The 17,784-nt window shown below is 45.3% G+C and overlaps 1 protein-coding gene across 1 annotated transcript in view; it reads left to right on the plus strand.

Annotated features, from left to right (window-relative positions):
- Positions 1-13,896: 13,896 nt before the first annotated feature.
- Positions 13,897-17,784, plus strand: part of Bach1 (BTB domain and CNC homolog 1) — a 31,099-nt gene continuing 27,211 nt past the window's right edge. The window contains exon 1 of the mRNA XM_051191813.1: positions 13,897-14,044. The gene's annotated coding sequence lies outside the window, so the exon portion shown is untranslated. The remainder of the gene's footprint in view (positions 14,045-17,784) is intronic.

Genomic DNA, 17,784 nt, shown 5'->3' on the forward strand with positions numbered 1-17,784 from the left:
TACATAACCTGTGGTGTTGTGTCCTTGGTAACAGAAGATGGACTAACGATGTGTTTGCAGAAACTTCATCACGTAAAAACAGTGTTTTGTCATAGCGTGCTGATGATGTAACCATGCGTTGGGTTGGCTGATTCGTGAAGTGATTCATAGCTCTGACTGAAAAGAGGCACTGTAAGCTCAATTTAACGTGTTCAAAATATAGAATTTAATGTTTTGGCTCCAACAAAGGGAAGGAAGAAACGGTGTAGAAAGAACTTCCATTTACTATAAAAATGTAGTGCATGAAAGTATGACTGTCATGTGAATTTTCTCTTCAGTGCTGTGCTATGACAAACACCATGTAAGCAATTAAGTGGCCATGCGCGCATTCTGAAGAGCAGATTCACAATTTGTCCACATCACTTCAAAAAAGCCACCCAATTTTACTTAAGTGCATGTGACAGTTTTTCTCCACACCCCTCCCCCTTCCCAGGAGAGTTTCCTCTACAATTAGCATTCAAATTCATCTTGCTCACTGTAGACATTTAAGAACCTATTACTTAACAGTACTGAGGTGTAACTTCAGTGGAGACTTGTGGCGCTTCTCTTACTGAAAACGTTCAGAAAACTGGAAACTACCCAGCCTTCCTCTGCTTGCTTTGTACCTCCCAGGCCTTCTCCTTTTCCTCAGAGGTCTTATGTAGAGAGTTCGAACTCAGGCACTAAGTGTAATCTTGGAGTGTTCCTCAAGGGCTTAGTTCCCAGGGAGACAATGGTAGGAGACTGTAGATGCTTCTGGAAGGAGGGCTATGGCACTGAAGGGGATGATGGGATTCTGCTTTTTCCCCCCTCTCTTTGTCTCTTGATTCTCGGCCCCGGTGGGAGCTGTTGTGGCCTCTGTGTGAGGGGAGCTGTTGTGGCCTCTGTGTGATTACCGCAGGTCGTCGGCTGGCGGATGGATGGCTGAACAACCGTCAGGTCTTCCGTAGGGTTTCTGTCGCTGAGATGAACTACGTGACCAAAAGCAACTCGTGCAGGAAAGCGCATTTCGCCCCACAGCTGGCAGTCTGTTATCCAGGGAAACCATGCCAGGGGCTGAGGCAGAGGCAGTGGAAGGGAACTGCTTACTGACTAGCTTAGTCTGCTTTCTTATACCACCCAGGACCATCTGCCCAGGGATTACATCACCCCGGTGAGCTGGGCGCATCCACAGAATCCTTCATCAGGAACGTGCACCTGCAGGCTTGCCTACACGCAGGTGTTTTCTCAGTTGAGCATCGGTCTTCTAAAACACCATGGCTTTATTCACTTTAGGGGCCAGCTGTTAGCTGTTACTGGCTGCTCTACTCTCCAAACGCATGTACCAACCAACCAACACCGAAGAGCTGGGCTGGGGAACTGTGCAGATTCCTGGAATAAGTAGATTCTTCCCCCTCTCTTCCTCTCTCCAATCTCCTCCTCTCCCTGTCCCCTCCCTGTCAATAACCCCCTCACTTATTTTATGCTTTATGAATTCTAGTTACCTTGGTTTCCCCTCCTCCCCCGACCATTAGTTCCAAGCTCAACTAGCTGGTTCTGCCTGGGAATCCTCTGTTCAATAGTCAGAGGATGTTCACAGTTCTTATGCCTTGTAGGTCCGGATCTTTCGGGAAACACTTCCGTGCCCCTAGACGCCAGCATGTCAAGGCACTACCATTTGTATCCCTTTTAAAAGTGTGTGACTGTTTGTTTGTTTCTGGTAGAACAGGAAGTCTTTTTCCTGTTGTGCTATCTTGGCCAGAAGTAGAGATCTAGAAGCTTCTACAACACCCCGTTTTCTTTTAAAATTGGATAGAGTGTGATTCTTCTCATCTTTTCACACTGGTGCTTTTGTCTCATAAATCTTACATGATTCTAGTTGTGAATAGGCAGGAAACAGGCCACACCTGTGTGACTTTCTTCCCTGGGGGGCGAAAGGAAACATACCTGGCATTTCTGGACTCCCCTATCATTGAATTCTATCTGTGTGACTGATACTATTTCTTTAAAAAAAAAAAAAAAAAAAAAAAAGAAGAAGAAGACACACAATCCCAGATCTGCTTGCTTTGTAAATACCCTTTCCAGCTACGCCCAATACGATCTGATAGGAATGGTGATTTGGCAAGGATGGATATTCAAGATGAGCGGCCAAGACAGAGATATTGGCATTAGTTAGAGCTAGTACCAAATCTTGACTCAACTACCAAGTAAACATAATATTCCCTGAGCCCTTACTACCTGAGAAAGGCATTGTGGGCTTTTACCTGGGTGGTTTCATTTGCCTCTCATAACAACATTATTTAATGTGAAATTGGTATGATCAGGAGTTCACTTTAGAAATTCTGCTTCGGGAGTCAGATACCTAAGCTGAACTCTGACATTTCTCCTTTCTAGGTTTGTATTACTAGGGATATCCTTCAACTTCTCTAAACCTTGAAGTTTTTTTCCCCCGTAGGCTGGTAATGATAATATCATCCTCCCTGGGGTGTGAGGACTGTAAGAGAAAAAATACATCAACTGTTCAGCATAGATATTGATAGAGATAAGTCCTCAATAAAAGCTAACCAATGGGTTGCCATGGTAGCTCAGGTTTTGGAATGTTTGCGCCCTTGTGTATGAAGCTCTGGGTTCCATTCTTAGTCCTTCGTAGATCAATCCTGGTGCACGCACTTGTTTTCCCAGCAGTGGATGCAAGGCAAGGGCAGGAGGATCTGATGTTCAAGGTCAAACTTACTATATAGTGAATTTGAGGCCGGCCTGAGATTATGAGACCAAAAGATAAAAATATGACTAGTTGAATTACTATTTTTTTTTTCTGCAAAACAGTGAGAATAAAGGGGATGTTCCAATAGAGCCATTTTGGGGCTGTGATAAAGGGGCCATGAGAATGCACCCTGCCCCAACCCCCCAGTGAATGGTAGGGCATAGCTGTAGATCAGCACTACCAAGTACTAATCTTGGAAATGCATGAGTAACTTGGCTTGACCAGGGAGTCTCAGGCAGCCCCGTTCATAGTGGATGTTCCATTGGTGCTGACTTAGGCTCCTGGGTTTTCCCGACGGTGTTGCTGAACTTTCATTGGGCGGCACAGTCTTTATCTCCTGGATTAGACTTGCCACAGAGTCTTAAGGTTTTGCCAGCCATTTCCAGCTTTCTCTCCACTTCATTTTATATAAACATTTCCTCTGACCAGGTCCTTGAATGTTTAATCTCATCTTGATATTTGCCGTTTCAAGAACCTGGGCTAATTAATAATATCCCGTGTTCTGGTTCAGTTTACCTTGGTGACTACTGATCACAAGTGCAAAACGTTTTCCTGGCCCTAATTTTCTAGAAACAATCACTTCTGTTCTCCTTAGAAGCCACTCTGAATGCCGGAAGTTCGCTTTGGCTTCATTCAATGTCCCTTTTCCCTTTCCTGTCTTTGGGACTGTGAATGGACACCCCCTTTCCTGTCTTTGGGACTGCACCAATTAGGAGGATGCTCAATGAAGTCAGATTCATATATCTTTGCACTCTCTAAATTGTTGGTGACCATGCAACCATGCTACGGTTATATGTAATAGAGTTTTTACCTTTTGTGTTTCTTCCCTTGCCATTTTACATTCAATGCGTCCTTCCCCACACGTGAATACAGAGTTTGAGTGGTCTTGGACAAGTTATTTCGTGTCTCTGATCCCCAGAATTCTCATCATGACACAGTGCCATGAAGATGGGTTGTAAATTAGCGTGAAAGAGACGCACTCAGAATGTTGAGTGGGGTGAAGCGCTACCTGCTTCCTGATGTTTGCACTTTCCTAAAAACATCCCTCCATGTCCTTACTAATCACAATGTAGTTATATGTTCTTATTTTCAGCATCACACTTGAAAATAGATATTTAATAAGAATTTTACTGAGTGGGTGACATTTCTTCCAAAGGGTCTCTGTTAACAATTATGATTTTTTTTTCTGTCCTCTTTCTGTTTAGCATCCAGTGTCCTTATATTGCCCCACCCTGCCCCATAATACTTCCCTAAGGTCATATTTAGCCGATGAACCATTTTCCAGTATTCTAATTAATTTAATTTGATGCTTTCAGGATTGTTGCTATTATTGCAAATTTTAGAGTGTCCCTTTGGTTTATGTAAAAATTTCAGATTTTTAGTGTGTGAAGATATTTCCTTTACCTAAATGGGATTTACCGTCTCATCTTCCCATGGGCTCACTTCAACCCTAAGGATTTAACATTCATCCCATTTTAAAAGTTTTGCCCAACTTAGGAGTTGATGGTGACGCTCTTCACTAATCATTCTGCTCTGTAACACATCAAAACCGGATGAGAGTTTGATGTGTCAGGGTAATTCCATGCAATTTCTCACGATCTCCCAGTGTTTACACAGAGCTTAAATTCATGAATTTGTTTGTCAGGGTTGTAACTTCCCCCTTTTCCCTCTCTGGCAGCTGTCCCACATCTCAAAAGAGTTGTTCTCCGGAACTCAGAGTATTTTTACTGACATGTCTGCATCCTTCTTGGTGATCTACTTTTCCCCAAGAGGAAGTGGCGATCTGGATGGCAATAACAACAGTCTCCAAAGCTTCACAGCCAGACCCATTTATCTGCTCCTCTCTGATCATCATCATCATTACGTTCACATGCCAGCCCCCAGACCACGCATGGACTGAGTGTCCCCAGGATTTACACTGCAATTACACAGTGCCACACTCTGCAGCGACAGCACATTTCTTTCCCAGTCACACAGGATGCAGTTCTAAGGTCTTCTGCCTTCCAGTTGGCTGCCTTCCTTCTCTGCTCTCATGTGGGTGAAAGAGTAAGGGAGTTCCCCAGGAACCCTTTACAAGGGCACTAACCCTAGTCACAAGGGCTACACCCTTATCCTACCAGCCTTCTGAAGATTCCACACACTCCTCTCATCATAAGGTGGGGGACGGGGGTAAAATTTAACAAATGAATTTTGCTGTGCTAAAAATTCAGGCTGAGGGGCTGGAGAGATGGCTCAATGGTTAAGAGCAACGGTTGCTCTTCCATAGGACCCAGGCACCCACATGGCAGTTAACAACTGTCTGTAACTCCAAGATCTGACACTCTCACACAGACATACATTCAGGCAAAACACCAACGGAAATACAATAAAAATAAACATTAAAAAAAAAATTCAGGCTGATCCATGATTTTCTTACCCCTACTTAACCTGAAATGTATCAGAGAAGGCTACAGGAACACACTCTAGCCTGATGCAATGGAAACTTGTTTTTAGAAGCTTAAGAGAATGAGAAATTCTGTCCTTGTAGAAAAAGAGTAAACACAGAGGCCACTGAGGGCTTGAGCTGCAGCTACGTGTCCTGTTCTGCTGGCCCGAGACTGTGATTTTTATACTTTTGACTGATTGAAATGACTCCTCCTGCAATCATTTTGTGGATCAAAGGTCAGGGTCAAAATTGCATGCCAGCTAATTTGGTCCTTTCGTTAGAGGAAAGTAAGAGGTTTCCTGAAAATCCCGTGAAGTCCCTGTTGTGTGATGAAGGAGTCTGGGAAGGTGTTAGGTGGGTTACGTTGGAAAGGATGAAGGAGAAACTGATACTGAGCAGGCACCTAACAGCATCAGAGAATGGAGAAGAAGGTGAGTCATGAAACCACCAGTGATGAACACAAAAGGTGTTTCTGTGACGCAGTAGGGACTACCTTGACCAGGCCATAGCAGGGTTTGCCTCATCAAACTCGCCGTGACTCTGAACGTAATCGATTTTGAACTTTGACCCACAAACATATCCATGGTGATTCAGCTTTCAAAGGCACACCCACAAAGCTGCAGAAGCAGTGAGCACACCGGAAAGATGGTTAATTTACTAGGCGATTACCGGTATGTGTGTCAAGTGGCACCGTTTAGCCACTATTCTGTCTTTCTCTGTAGGCGAATGTATGTTACATGCAAAGCCAGGTGTCATTAGAAAGAATCAAAGAGGACTGGGAGTGGAATGGTTTTGATGGCTAGGGTCTAGGTGTTGCAAACCATGGCAGTCTGCATTCCTGCCGTCCCAGGGATCAAATGTTATGTCTCTGGCCCTGCATCTTCCCTTCCTAGACATCACACAGGATTGCCGCTGTACCTTAGACTTTCTTTTCTTGGCTTCAGGGGTTAACTTCCTTCCCCCACAGCTTTGTTTCTTGTTTAGACACATTAATAGTTTCACTGCACTTTCATCCAACTCCCGACCTGATGATCAGTGAGGAAACAGAACAGGGAAGGGACCACTTCCAGGGATGGGGCCAGAACATACTGAGGAGGGGTGGAGTAGCCTATGTAGGAGATACGCAAAACGGGACCTCTAAAGTGACATTGTTTTGGGCTGTAACTCTAGGTAAGGGTGATCTGGAAGGAATCGAGGCTTTTAAGAGATGAATATTGATACAGCTTATTGATACAGTGGGGAAGCAATTTAGCTACTAATGTCACCTGCTACTACACACAGACAACTGATCAGGGAAACCCTGCATCCTGATGCTCATGTCTCTGAGAACACAGGTCAGGGCAGAGAAGTTGAAGGAACAATCTGGAGTAGCTAGTGCTGCAAACTAGCCACTTCCAATTAATTAAATGCTCTCTGTCTCTGTAGTATAGACATCTCTCCTCTTCCATCACAGATCTTATTTATAGATTTTAAACCTCAGAGGGGAATCTTTGCTTTATTCAAAGTATTTCTTACCCATGGCATTCCTATTCCAGAGACAGGCTGTTGCGACCGGCGTCTATGATTATGACTCTTTCCTTCTCTAGAATCTCAGTACTTCTTACCCTCCCTGTGGCCATCCCATTCCCAAGCTCAAGTACTGTTTTAGCTGACCCCCAGTTTGCCAAGGATATATATTTTAAGCTTCATTGTACATAGGGTAGGGATGATTCTATCTACCTATCTTGGAAAATCAAGTTTGGGGTTTACTGACAGAATTGTGAGTGAGGAGTTACTTACTAGAGGTGGGAACCCCCAGAACAGCTGCTAAACAGAAAGATATCAACATGGTATGCATGGTTACCTCCTAGCCTTCAGTGAACTTCTGTGCCTTACTTCAGCATCTCCCAAGACGACGTGTAACTAGGGCAGAATTACAAACAGCAGGCAGAGAGGTGTAAGAGAGAGCCCTTGACATCTTAGAGGAGGGACTAATGAACCCCTATCCCTTCTATGAGGGAACATCTGTGGGACTAGGCTGGCAGGAAAACTGCTTCTAATAAAATGGCGCCTGCAACTTGGATACTAAGAACTTTCACATAAAACTTAACAAAAGCTTTAAAAAGGGATTGTAGAAACAAAATAACAGAGGCAAGCAAGTCTTCTTGGTAGCAACATTTTTCTCCAGTGGACTCTATTTTGCTATAGATAAGCAGAGATTTGCACAGCTCCTTTAAGGGAGGTTTCCTGACTCAGCATAAGCAGCAAACCCTGTGAACAAATTAATGGTGTGTACAAGAGCTGGCAATGACAATGACCACATCTCCAAGCCGGCAGCATGCTGCTTGATGGCAGCATAGACCAAGACAGTGAGCACAGCTCTCAATGCTGTTGGTAAATGTACCCTGCCATCTTGGATAGACCAAAGCTAGCTGAAGCTTTCCTTTTAGCAATGTTGTTTACCAGATAAAAGACTCGTAGCCAGAAAAAGATAAAGGTTTACAAAAAGACAAATTCTGAGGAGTCTGCCAGACACACTATGGTCTATAGGCTGAAGATGGAAGATTACAGAAGAACTTCAGGTGACTGACCAGGTATCAAGATATCTCTGTCATTTCTAGATTTATATATTATCCTTCTGTGGTCTTTGATGGAGTTGAAGACAGATAGTTATGTGTATAGTTTTCCTTAGTTAGGATTAAAGATAAGTTGCATATAAGAATTTAGACTCACAAAGATAGGATAGATGATTAAATATTTTCTTTAAATGCTAAATGTTAATAGACTAAATATTGTTAACTATTTGATAGCTGTTTTGTTATATATTTTACTATGTTAAAGTTAAAACACTTTATTTAGACAAAAAAGAGAAGATGATGGAAGATGCCATTCTGTAAATATGTTTCTACTATTGGTTAATTAATAAAGCCCTGTTGGCCAATAGGATAGGTGGGACTAGGAGACAAGAAAGATTCAGGAGGAGGTAATAGGAGATTCAAGATGTAAGGACTTGAGAAGAAGGTTCAGACCCTCTCTCTCAGGTAAGATAAGATCACTTGGAAACACTTAGATTGATAGAAATGGGTTAAGACATATCTAGCCAATAAGAAACGCTAGTAACAGCTTTATATCTTATACAGCGTCTCTGTATGTTATTTGGGGCTGATGCAGCTGTGGGACCAGGCTGGAGGGAAAACTGCTCGTAACAAACATCAGTAGGCCCCATCTTGGAGGTCTCTTGGGGGTAATCTCAGCTGCTCTGATAAAGTTGGTGGTGCTTTGTTATGCTTGGAGGACAGCACTCCATAGTAGAGGCTCGCTCACAGGATTTGGTGCTGGTGACTGCTGGGGCTGGAAGGTGAGAGGTAGTATGTGTCCCACCCGCACCTTTTAACAGCAAAGTGGCTTGTTTTCAGCGTGACATTCTGAGGGAGGTCATTTCAGAAGAGAAAAGAGCTGCGTTCCTTTGAAAGATTAGATCCAGACTTGTTTTCCTCAGGACAGGGCCAAATTTGAGACCGGGGGGGGGGGAGGGGGGAGGAGGAGCGGGGATGACAAATTATGTGTCCATCTTTAGCCCATGGCAGCCTTCTACTGGATTTTAGAAGTGCAGATATTTCCTGCATTGGATCCACTTTGGTGATCGATGAATGTGCTCTCTCAGTATCACCTTCTTCGTGGATTTTGTCCTTGTCACGCGAGTTTCTCCTCCTCCAGTACTCCCTTTTCCCTTTGTCTGCTATCTAGATGCTCTGAAAACTTGTTTTGAGAAAGTATTACCATACAGGCCAGACTGAATTCAGGTCCATGTGCCACCATGCCTGTTCTCTGCCTTCCATCTTTACTGCAGACTTTGTGGGCATTGCAGATCAGAGGCCACCTCCTCTCCACCCCCTCCTCAGCTCAGTTGCCAGGGGAACATTGCTACACACACACACACACACACACTCTCTCTCTCTCTCATACATACACACAGGTACACACCCTCACCCATACAACACTCTCTCACACACAGACACACATACCACACACACACACACACACACACATATACACACACGCACAAACACATATACTCACACACACAGGCACACAACCTCACCATCTCACACACACACATACAACACACACACAAAAACACACAGACACACACTCATGAACACACTCACACACACCCTCACCATCACACACACACACACACACACACACACATTCACACTCACACACATTTGCAGTTCCAAATGAAGGTTTCTGCAGGTGAACGTCAACACTCTCCACTTCCAGTTTAAAGCCTAGATTTTTGCCCCCACACAGAGTTTTTGCTGGGGGAAATTAGTGGATGGTTACTTACAGAAACTCAAGAGAGCGGGGGCACGATGAAAGACAACGTCCTGGGCCAGGGCTAGAGGATGTGTAGGGGCGATCTAGGAAATTAGACACAGCGCTGAGTGCGGCTGAGCAGTGTGTGTGAATGCGCAGATCTCCCTGATGGGAAAGGGAACAGAAAGAGCCCAGCTGTCATCTGATACGGGATAGATGTATGTCTGTCTCATCCAAACGTTGTGCCATGTTCTCCCTTACAGTTACCACATACTGCTTCATGGGAGGATTTAGATTTTTCACTTTTGAGAGCCATGCAAGGCATTTCTGTCCCTGGAACAGAAAATGACGGTGGATATGTTTAGATTTCTCTGGAAAAGAGCTCTTCTTGGCTTGTGCCTTGGAGTTATTTAAATGCTTTTCAGTGTTAATGACACAATTTTGTTTTTGTGATTAAATCCAGTATTATATCTCAAAAGAGAACAGAGATGAGCTGTTTGAAAAAAAGAGTATTATTTTTGGAACAAACGTGGTAATACTTATGTGTAATGCTGTATGAGAAGGATGGTATATTGACAAAAGCTGCTCACACAGAAAACTTGGCCATCACTCTGCTAGTCAAGTGATCAATAGACTAGGATGTGGTGTGTGTGTGTGTGTGTGTGTGTGTGTGTGTGTGTGTGTAGGGGACATATGTGCAGATATGTTCATGCATCTATGCACATGCATATGGAGGTCAGTGGTGTCTTCTGTAATACTTCTTCACCTTATTTTGTTTCTGAGACAGGGTCTCTCACTGACACCTGAAGATTATTGGCTGGGGCGAATGGCTGTAGAGCTCCAGTGTTGGGGTTACAGGTATGTACTGTATTTGAATTAAAGTCTTCATACTTGCAAGGTAAACACATTAATGGCTGAGCCATCTCCCAAATTAAAGATTTTTTTCCCACTAAAAATGGGAAAGAAACAATAATCTCATTAGAGTGAAAGATAATTTTGAGCAATTTTAAAATTAGTATTTTAATGAATGCATAATGGCAAGAGATCCCAAGACTGATATCTTTCAAAGTTGACCAAAAATGATGAAAAAGACTCTTATAGGAGCATAAAAAATGTGTACTTCAACTTGTCAACATGTTCATCAGGGTGAGAGGAAACAAGCCCAGTGAATCTGCAACGGAGGAAAATGTCCAGGGTTCAATGGCTTAGCAACTAATAGGCTGTGTTAATTCAGGAAGTCAAGAAGGCTGATTCAGGCCAGGCAGCTGACTGTGAATAGCTGTACTGAGAGCCAGACATTAAAAGCAAGATTTGTTCTTTTTTTTTTTTTAAAGGTAGTTTTGGTTAAAAAAAAATACTGAAAATTATCATCCTTCCTTTCATCTAACCTACACTCATCACCTTTCTATTCTTCTCCACTTAAGAATTAATTTAAATAATACACAACCTAAATAAGGATTTCTTGTCAGCCTAGGATGCACAGCCCATGGTTCTTCCCATTGGCATGGTTTTTACTTTCATCCTCTGTTGGTGTTTCTCAACGATGACCCGAATGAAGCCCACCTTCATCAATCCTGACAATACTGATCCTTGAGCCTCTTGGCGTCCCGTGGAATTAGAATGTCAGGGAGGCAGGACCGGAAGCCTGCATTTTAATATCCTGTGGATATTCTTACTCGTTGTCCTGACTGTCTCAACATCTTGGTATGCCTTTGTAGGGAAGTTCAATACAACTGATCAGAATACAGGCTGTCATGATCGAAAGTCAAAGTCATGGCCTAAAAGACAGAAGAATGTTCATGCCCACCAAGAAAGACTTCACAGGTGCCATTCTGAGAATTATCTAAATAGCCCAGTTTTTAGTTTTGAGTTAATTTATTCAGTACACAGAAGTCAGAGTTACAGAATGAATAGAAAGGGTAGATGGGCAGAGTAATAAATCATAAAACTGAGTACTCAAACAGCCAGCAGAAATAGACCGGGGAATGTACCTGTGAGGTGGATAGCTGCAGTTCCCTATCAAGAGTCCCAGGCAGAGTGTCTGTCCCTCCTTCAAGTGGGGCTTCCGAGTATAAAGAAAACAACAATATTTAGAGATGACACCATCAAATAGGGCTCTGACAATGTCCACAGCACCTGACTATGGAGTGTGAAGCAGTCAGCTGGAGTTCCCAGTCGAGCCTTCTCCCCACGATTGAGACTCTCAAGGTTGAACTTCAGATTTCTATTGCCCACTGTAGACTGTGGTTGGAGTTCTGTCTAGACTGCTTCTCCCCAATATTCTCGCTGCCTCGGAAATCCTGCCTAGACATTGGCCAACTAATGAGAGCAACAAATCTTCACAGTGTACGGAAGGATTATTTCACAGAAGTAGACCTTTTAATAACACGGGAAAAGCAATAGTAACCTGTTTGGAATTGGCTTGCCTTAGCTCTTCTCATGGGCACAAGGCTTTAACGTTTGGTCTTCTTTGCTGTCTTTCTCTCCTTCTTGTCATAGAGTTGGGGGTGCAGGGCAGCCCATGCTAAGAGAGATGCTCTTGGGAGGCAAGTCAGGATAAGCATGTTTGGAGGAAGCCTCTGGGTGAGCTAATACCACACAGCACAAGGCAGTTTATCTAAGCAATGCACGTTAGAGGCGTGATTATAGTTCCCTTGGGTCAGAATGGAAGGAGACACCAAGAACCCTCAGAACTCTCGGGTGTCTCTCAGAGCCCTCATCCTTCTTGTGGGTCTCTCCCTAAGTGTCGTCCCCCAATTCGTCACTAAGTAAATACCTGCACCATGAGCTCAGGCATCTGAAAATGCCACCTCCATCATCTCTTATTCCCCCATAGCCTGTTGGACCACATTCACCTCAGCTAAGCCCTGGTTTTTGCTCTGCCATCCCTTCCTCTCGAAGCCACCCTTTCCACACTTGTTTTGGAGGAAACTGGATGTCCTTAACTCACAAGAGCTTATGCAATGAACAGACACAACCATGTAAATGATATTACTATTCCATAGCCACCCCTCTCCTGGACCCCTTGGGCTCTCTGCTTGTGTTTAAGGAGTATATACATTTTGGGGTTGCTGGTGTTTAGCCACCCATTTTTCTCCACCTTTCCACTTGAACTCAAAAGCCAGAAATATTATTCCTTTCCACAAATCCAGAGCTACTGGGCCTTGGGGGTGGTGATTCCTTCCTTATTCTAATCAGGTTGGCCAGTGCACTCTGCTCTTTCCACAAACTGGTAAGCTTTGCCACGTGTGCATGAAGCTGTGCAGAAAGACACCGCTTTGAACAACAGTGAGTGCAATAAAAAATAAAAGTGAGCAATGGGATACATACCTGAATAAGCAGCTGAGGATGAGTGCATGGCCAGGGCTTGAGGGGAGCCTCTGGCTGACGCCAGCCGTTGAAACTGGGTCCATGTTTCCTCGGAGCTACAGTATAGATGGACAAACATAGGCTGCCAGACACCTTTACAATATTCCGGATGTGAAGCCCAGCACAACGTGTCTGCCCTTTGGTTAATGCAGCCCATCACAGCTAGCAGACAAGAAGCACAGGTCTTTAATCCTAGCACGTGGGAGGCAGAGGCAGGTGGATATCTCAGTTCCAGGCCAGCTTGGTCTACAGAGTGAGTTCCAAGACAGCCAGGGTCACACAGAGAAACTGTCTTGAAAGACGAAAACAAAACAAAAGGTGCCGATTACTCAGGCAAATATGAAGGGCACAGGGATAACTCTCAAAGCAGAGTGTGCGGTGCAAGCAGCAAAGGGATTTGATAGGAGAATCGTGCATGTTAGTGGGTTCGTATAATGAACAAACTACACTCCAGGCCACATGCCTTGTGGTTTTCAAGGAAGGGCCTCGTCTGACACAAACAACTTGATGGGAAGTTAGTGATCATCGAGAGGGCGGCAGCCTGTTCCTCTCAAACCTGCTCCTGAATGCCCTGCCCCGCGAAAGACAGACGTTCTTGACACACCCCTTTCGGCAGGCTCAAACACCAGGCTCTCGCGCCCCCACTGGACAGCAGCCCAGGAGCTTGGCTTAGACGAGCTTACAAAGTTTCTGGGGGGGGGGGCGTGGGGGTATAAGATCCTTATTTGACCTGTTGTGGGGTTGAGTACCCTGAGCAATGCAACGCAACAACCCTTGGGGGGGTATGGAGCCGGCAGCCTTCTCTTCCCTCGGTAGGTGAGGATGAGGTGGTCCCCGCTGGCTTGTCACCGCGCCACCTGAGGCAGGGATAGGAAGACCGGGTTGGACGCCAGGCTCCGTCTGGGCTTCAAGCTCCTGGACGCAGCACCGTACCAGCCCGAGGCGCCGTGGGGAGGAGCTCACCCGTGGAGGGCGTGGCCCGGGACGGGGCGTGGCCCCGAGCTTGGCAGGGCTTAGGCCGCGGGGCGTGGCCTGGGGGCGGGGCGTTAGCGCCGGGAGGCGCTGGCGGCGGTGGCGGCGGAGTGGAGCGGAGCGCAGGGGAGGGGACGGGCGGCCGGCCGCGCGGAGGGAGTGAGTCACCTGACCGCCGCTTGCCGCCTGCAGTCGGGCCGCGCCGCGCCTCGGCTCCGGTGAGTGGCTCGGGCGGCGGGGGGCTGTCGCCCTTCCGTCCTTCCCGGGGGTCAACCGGGCTCGAGGCGGGCGGCCGCGCGGGCTGGAGGGGGCGGCGGGCTGCGAGCTGTTTACGCGCAGCGCGGACTCCCCGGGTCGGCCGAGCCGGCGCCGCCCTGCACCGAGCTCCGCGGGCCGCGTCCCGCTCTGCCTGTGCGCGGGGGCCAAGGCCGAGCCACATCGGACGCCAGGACCACCCCGCGGGCCTGGCCTCCCTTTGTTGCAGCTTTACGCACGTTTGTGATTTAGCCTCTCACTGCATTGGGCAGAGTGGGTCTCGGTGACAACGACACCAGCTTTGTGTTCGCGTCCGGCAGCGCCAGGACCTACGCGTTCTCCTTGTTCCCCTGGCACTTAGTGGTGTCGTTTGGTGGAATTGCGTCGATGGCTTTCATGTAGTGAGCTCTCTACGTTTCAGCTTGGGCTGAGTCAAGGCAGACGTTGTAGTAATTCTGAAAGAACGTGTGTGGGGAAATCCAGCTCCAGAGACAGGCTTGGAAGAACAAAGGCTGGTTTTAGCAGGATGCTGCTCTTTTTTGGGAGAATTGTATAGAGTTGTGACCGCTCCTTATGGAGGATGCCCCTGTTGGGTCTTTGTTTCGGTGTTTGAGCACTCAATTCAGCCCACTGGGTTTGCGTGGAAGGCAGTTCGGAAAGATTAAAGGATGGACACTCTACATTTGTTTGTTAGTGACCGAGCTTTTGAAAGCTACACACGTTCAGAGAAATGGGAAGAGGTATGGGTTGGCCTATTCTTCCTGCTCCTGCGTAGGGGTGCAAGCTCGGGGCTGGGCTTGAAGGCGCTTGCCACTTCTGGCTTTGGACATCGTAAGGTAAGTGTAGGGGGAGAAAAGGCTCCTGGTGATTCATCTTGGAGTTCGAGGTGGCTTTGGAGGAGTGATCGCCTCTTGTATTGTTTAACCGACGGATCTGTCAAGTGGTTTCCCTTTGTTTGCTACGTTGGTTGGATAACAAGGTAGGGTGACTCTTTAAAAGAGTTTGTGTTGCTGAGTCATTCACCCAAGTCTGAGAGGTAATTAGGAACAGCTGGTGCAGATACGCGCATCACATGCCTCCTCTATAAAAGGTTGAGCTGTACTCATGAGGGGTTGCTTCGGGAGGCGGGAGGGGGGGCCCAGCTGGGGGCTGTGTGTTTTGATACAGGTAATCAGTGGGTGACGTGGGTGAGCAGGCTTAGGACGTGGCCAAGTAAAACGCCGAGGTGGTGTTTAAACAGCAGCCTCGTGGCCTACTGTGGGAGAACCAATTTGTGCTGGAGAAAGATAGATAGAAGAACATTTCCTTCTCGTGATGTCCTCAATTAATTGTTTCTCTTTTAGTGTTGATGTTGAGTGGGGAATACACGCTTAAGTCATTCTTTATAAAAGTTTATTTCTGATGAGGCCACAAAGGGGATTTCCTTTCAAGGTTTTTAGGTTTTCCTGCATAGCTAGTTTCTAGGGTCAGAGAGGTGGTAAAGGATAGAGTCAGCAGATTTCCTGGGTCAAGCCTAGAACGAGGGCTCTATGGGAAGACAGTGTGTGTCGTCTGCTTCACTCTTGATTTTATGGATCTCGTCTGCTTGCTTTTTGCTTGAAATAATGAGCGCATACACGTATCAGTTACTCCTCAGTGCAAAGTTTAGAAATAGAAACGTGTGTGAGGGGGAAGAGAGCTGGCGAAGTTGTTTTTGTTTTGCCCTGTAAATTTTCTTTACATTTATTTATTCATTTATTTTTGTTTCCTGCATGTATTTGTGCAGAGGGCAGTTTGCCATTGTGGGTTTCTCCTTCCATCCTATGGGTTCTGGGGTTCACACTCAGGTCATCTAGCTTGGTGTCAAGTGCCTTTGCCCACTCAACCATTGCATGGACCCCAAGAATGACGATGGATTCTTTATTATTGATGGTCAGTTTCTCTAATACAATTGTAGTTGGAAAGCAGTTACTTTGTTGCTTTAGATTTAGGGATTATCTGTCAATCATGTATCTCTCAGATATTAGGAGCTTCAGGTAGTGTTGCAAGATGCTTTATCTGATATGAAAATACCCACACTTCGCTTTTAAAAATAACTTAAAAATAAAAGACAAGGTGTTAAAGAAACAGTGGCATCATTACTTTCTCATTAAGTAATGTAGTTATATGCACTTTGTCTTGTTTCTTTTGAGGAATACAAAATTCTACCACTACAAATACTCTGCAACAAGTTCTTTTGTTTGTTTTAAATTTACAGTCTCAGCTGGAGAGCTGTAATTATTTCAAAATATTCTAAGTATTTAATTTTCACTCCACATGTAGTTTTTATATATTGTACAGAATAGAAGATGCTACATTGTTGAAGTTAGTGATAAAAGTAAGAAATAATACAGCTAGATATGATACATTTTTACTGAATTTGGAGGTGAGGCCAGTGGGTGGGTGGGTGATTGAATGTGTGTGATCTGTAGAGTAGTAGACCATACATCAGGAATACCTGTAATATTTATAACAAAGTCTTTTAAAAAGGACAGTGTTCTCTTACCCTTTGAGAGCCTATGGGTTCCCCTCCCCTTTCATATTCTTGTGAGAATTATTAAAACTGCATTTAGGCAATCCATTGCAAAGTAGTAAAATGTCAACGTCTTAAGAGCAGTTACTACTTTTTTTTTTTTTTAACATTTTTTTTGTTTTAATTTATTCTTTTCTATCAGGTACCATGGGGTATCTGTGTGTGTGTCTGTGTGTAAGTGTGGTGTGTGTGTGCATGTGTGTGTGTGTGTGTGTGTGTCTGTGTGAGTGTGTGTGTAGATCTGAGGACAACCTGTGGAAATAGATAGGTTCTCTCCCTCCATATGTGGGTGGGGGCAGCAAACTCTGGCCTTTAGGCTTGGCAGTGGGTACCCTTACCCACTTTACCATCTTCCTGACCTAGGAGGCGTGGTTACTGTTTACCATTCAGTTGCAGCTCAAGGCCTGTGCCTTTGTACCTCTGTACCATGGAGGTGACTCTCACAATAACGGTTACAAAACTTGTTGAAATGACCACATGTCAGTGAACTCTTCACAGCACGGCTTGCTCTGCCCACAGCTGAAGTTTTAAAGTCACTCCCCAATTTAGTTTTTCTAACTTTCTGTTAGCGGGACACTTGCTTGAAGCCTGAGCCCCGTATCTCTTTAAGAGCCAGCAAAAGGAAGGGATTATTTTAGGTGGTGGGACAGATGACTTAAGAGAGTCTTGTGATTTTCAGGAAAATAATGCCAAGTGTGAGAGACTGGACTGCTATCCAAAGCTTGGCTAATTTGAGTGTTGTCTGCTAAACGCAGACCCTTTGCAGAAAGTAAACATTTCAGAACTGCAGATAAATGACTGCTGCTCATCACCCTGGACCCCCAGCTTCTGGCTTAGTAGTGCATGGCATGAACAAGTCTGAAAGTGCTACCCCTGTACAGTAAACTCTGGGTGGGAGGTGTAGAACTGTACCACTAAGCCATCATATCATCCTTGGGGCTAGCTCTTAACTTACTTGTGTTTCTGAAAAATGGTGGTGGTGGTGGTGTGAGGATGTAGTGTGTTTCTGTGAACCAAGTGGCCAGGACATAAACTGTTAGTTCCTATTCTCTGGTGTTCAGAATGAGGCTGGTCGTATTCCTGTTTATGTGACCTCCTTAGGTAGCTTCTGGGAGCCGATCTAGCAGCCTCTGCCACAGGTGAGCTGGAGGC

The sequence above is a fragment of the Phodopus roborovskii genome, unplaced genomic scaffold, assembly GCF_943737965.1.
Source record: "Phodopus roborovskii unplaced genomic scaffold, PHOROB, whole genome shotgun sequence".
NCBI classification, from domain to species: Eukaryota; Metazoa; Chordata; class Mammalia; order Rodentia; family Cricetidae; genus Phodopus; species Phodopus roborovskii.